Source organism: Colobus angolensis, unplaced genomic scaffold (genome assembly GCF_000951035.1).
Source record: "Colobus angolensis palliatus isolate OR3802 unplaced genomic scaffold, Cang.pa_1.0 Scaffold133, whole genome shotgun sequence".
Taxonomy (NCBI): Eukaryota; Metazoa; Chordata; class Mammalia; order Primates; family Cercopithecidae; genus Colobus; species Colobus angolensis.
In genome coordinates this window covers 1829356-1833398 of record NW_012114411.1, presented here as the reverse complement: position 1 = coordinate 1833398, position 4043 = coordinate 1829356, and the positions used below count along the sequence as shown (strand labels likewise).

General features: G+C 47.2%; 1 protein-coding gene across 1 annotated transcript in view; it reads right to left on the bottom strand.

The window, feature by feature from the left end:
- The window catches only part of MCM10 (minichromosome maintenance complex component 10), a 50709-nt gene extending 49350 nt beyond the window's left edge, over positions 1-1359 (bottom strand). Inside the window, exon 1 of the mRNA XM_011934288.1 lies at positions 1307-1359. The gene's annotated coding sequence lies outside the window, so the exon portion shown is untranslated. The remainder of the gene's footprint in view (positions 1-1306) is intronic.
- Positions 1360-4043: the final 2684 nt, after the last annotated feature.

The following is a 4043-nucleotide window of genomic DNA, read 5'->3' as shown; positions in this document are numbered from 1 at the left end:
ACCCAGCTAATTTTTTGTATTTTTAGTAGAGACAGGATTTCACCGTCTTGGCCTGACTGGTCTCTGTGATTCGCCCGCCTGGGCCTCCCAAAGTGTTGGGATTACAGGCGTGAGCCACCACGGCTGGTCGCTTTTAAAAAATTCATTCAACAAACATTTTCACGGCCCCATCATGTGCCACACACTGGGCTATCTACTGGGGAATCTGTTGGACAGTAAGCTTCCTGAGGGTTAGGAGCAAACTGGCTTGTTCAAGTCTATAACCTGCCTCGACTTCCCCCAAAATGAAACTAAGCACCCTCCCTCGCCCTCAAATCCAGGGTCACTGACAAGTACTGTGTTTCCATCTCCAAAACACTGCTCAAATCTACCACTTCTCTCCAACTTCACTGCCAGAACCATAGGCCAAGCTACCATCAAGCTTTCACCCGATGACTGTGTTAGCTTTCTATGCTGGTCTCTTTGTCCCCCTGCAATCTATTCTCCATACAACAGCCACAGTCACCTTCCCTTTCCTTAGTAACCTTTTAGGAACATAAATCAGTTCATGGGGGTCCCTTCGTTGAAATTCTTTAATGATTTTCCATTGCCCTTAGAACAAAATCTGCAAAGCCTGCGAGGCAATGATTCATATTCTCTCTCCCTTTCCAAGCTTTCTACTCCCTCACCTTTTCCACAATCCACCACGTCCAATTCTACCCACCCAGACACCCAAAACAATGCTCCAGCCGGGCCAGCCCGCTTCCACTTTCTGGAACACACTAAGCTGCTTTGAGGTCTCAGGCTTTGTTGGAAGAAAGCTCCCCCCAGGTCCTTCTCGCCCTTCGGTCTCCACTTATTCATCTTTCTGAACAACCCTGAGTCGTCCACTGTCGGGCATTTGTTTATCGCCTGCTCGTCCCTTTAAACTGTAAGCGCCGTGAAGGCAGCGGAAATGTGATCCCAGCCCTGCACACCATCCGCGTTCAATAATCATTAGCAAATCATGAATACGAGAAATCAATGAATGAATGAATGAATAAAAGAAAGCCCAGGCGGCAGGCACTTGGCAAGCACTTAAAAGGTTGCTTTTAAAAAGAAGAACCCGGTTCCTTAGTAGACGGCCGGCAACTGCCAGCCCCCGGCCCGGCCATGCCAGCCCTGCGCGGTCCCGAGCTGCCGCCAAATCCAGATCGCGCCCACCCGAGCTCCCAAGACCCCGCGCCTCTCGCCCTCACATCCCTTGCAACCCGCGCAGAGACGTGCGAGGCGGCCCCGGCCCCGCCGCCCAAGGATCACCCGCATGCCTGGGGCCAGCTCTCCTCACCCGGTACCGGGAGGCCTTCTTGGTACACAGACTAACCCGCCAAAATTCCAACCGGAGTCCGCCCCTGCCTTGACGTCACACGCACGCGGCTGTGGGGCCGCACTGATTGGCTACGTCACGAACCCCAGGCCCTCGCGCAGAGCAATCGGATTGGTGTACATCATTGGGCGCCCTCTTTGTTGGGGGCAAGGGAACTTCCTGTCGGTAGAAGCCAGACTCCTTTAGGTAAATTAGAGTATCTGGCGCCCCCTGGTGCCTGGAAGTTTAAGTCGTCCCACCCAGTATTTTTGCTGTGGTCCACAGGTCCCACTCCTGACGCTCTGGGACCGACTGTTCCTTTGTCAGCCTTGTGTTCATTCGAAATGTTTGGGCTCAGGACCAAACAGATCCGGTCCACTTTTACCCTGTCTGACCTTGGGTAAGTGATTTATCTCTCTCGGTTTCCCCTTCACCATCTGTGCAGTGAGGGAAAGGGTAGATGACATCTTTTACACTGAAGCCACCATTTCCCGAGTAATTCCTGGTCCATAGATTTTTGGGACTTCTAAGGGGCGTTAGGGCTGAAGAGAACTTATCAGCAGACCATATCTTTCACAGAATTTTTTGCAGTAAAATTCAGACCTCTTTATGTATTTACATTCCAAAAAATAGTGTTTGTACATAATAATAATAACATAGTTTCTAAATGCAGAATAACATTTAGCTTTTACATAATTTCAAGGGATTGATAGCAAAAGAGACTTTGACGGACAAAATGACCACTTTGAGTCTTCCCACCCCGCCTTTTCCTCCTTGCAGACACTATTCAGGCACTGCAGTTCCTCCACTAATAATCCTTTTGGTATAAGATCGTATCTCTATCCACTATCTACTTTCATTGTCAGAACAATTAAAACTGACTTTAGGAAGACTGAAGATAAACAGTCCTGATGCCATCTACTTTGACTTTTTTCCTGTGTCCTCATGGAGTATTACTGCTCCATTTATGAGTGCAGCCCTATTATTTATGCCTATATTATTTAAACCTATATTGGCTCAGGAATAGGAATAAAACCATTTCTGAGAGCTGCTAGTGTTAAAAATTCAGAGTAATAGAGGAACTCTAGCAATCAAGTTGAAAAAGTGTGTTTAAATGCATCACTACATCTAGTTATTTTTAAAAAGCGTCGTCATAGATTTATTCTTAGCCATTATGCAGAAATTCCTTGACCAGTTCTGATCAGTACTCCGAAGTTCTTTTCTTCACCTTGACTTTCCAGGTCCTCTTTGCATCCAGTTCCATGCAAGGAGTTAGAAACAGAACCAATCTAAACCCTCAAACCTTCCTTAAATGAGGAATCAAGCACTTCTTATTGGAATTAGTATAGTGGTGACGTTGAGAAAAGAAGTGGAGGTAATTTTGAGAAACAATTAGGCAAAGAGATTTTTAAAAATCCATTGAATGTGGCTTTTCCGCGCCAATAGCGCTCACACAAACATTATGAACGTTCCTAAAACCCGCTGGACTTTCTATAAGAAGTGTGGCAAGCACCAACCCCACAAAGTGACAGAGTTCACGAAGGACAAGGATTCTCTGTATGCCCAGGGAAAGCGGTGTTATGACAGGAAGCAGAGTGGCCATCGTGGGCTAACTAAGAGTGGCCATCGTGGGCTAACTACAGAAGATTGTGCTAAGGCTTGAGTGCGTTGAGCCCAGCTGCAGCTCTAAGAGAATGCTGGCTATTAAAAGATGCAAGCATTTTGAACTGAGAGGAAATAAGAAGAGAAATGGCCAAGTGATCCAGTTCTAAGTATCATGTTTTCTTTTATTATGAAGACAATAAAATCTTGAGTTTATATTTTAAAAACATCTATTGAATGTGGAGATATTAGTGAGAAGGGAGCAGAGAGGGAATGGGGAGACAGGTTTAGGATGATTGTTTCTGATTTATACAATAGGGTACTTTTTGAGGTTGTGCACTGAAGTAGGAGACAGGAAGAATGGAACAGGTTTAGGGGAGAAGATAGATCTAGTTTTCTATTTCAGAATGAGAAAGGCACGGTAGCGAACCCCCAGCTTGATCTCCAGATCTGGGGTTCTAAGGAGAGGTCTGTACTCTCCTTAGAATACAAACGAAGGCCAAAAAAGAACAGCTCTGACAGTCATCAACATCTATCTAAAATGAAATCTAAAGAAAAGAGCCCATATTGCAGTGGTCCTTAACCTTTTTTTGGGCGGTAGAGGGTGTTTATCATAGAGCCCTCTAATATAGTAAAAGTGGGCCGGGCACGGTGGCTCATGTCTGTAATCCCAGAACTTTGGGAGGCCGAAGCGGGCAGATCACCTGAGGTCAGGAGTTCGAGACCAGCCTGGCCAACATGGTGAAAACCCATCTCTACTAAAAAATACAAAAATGAGCCAGACGTAGTGGCGCATGCCTGTTAGCTACTCGGGAGGCTGAGGCAGAAGAATCGCTTGAACCCGGGGGTCGGAGGTTGCAGTGAGCCGAGATTGGCTATTGCACTCCAGCCTAGGCAACAAGAGCAAAACTCTGTCTCAAAAAAAACAAAAAACAAACAAAAAAAGAGGCCAAGCCGAGTCCCTCCTGCTCCCTCTAGGAATCAAAACAGCGGCGAGGGAAACCTGGAGCAGTCCCTTAGCTACTGACAGGAGAGGAGAGGGCAGCGGCGGCGGTGGGAGGAGGATGACGCCGGGTGCTGGCGCGGGTGCCGACGGCGGTGCTGGTGGCGGAGGCGG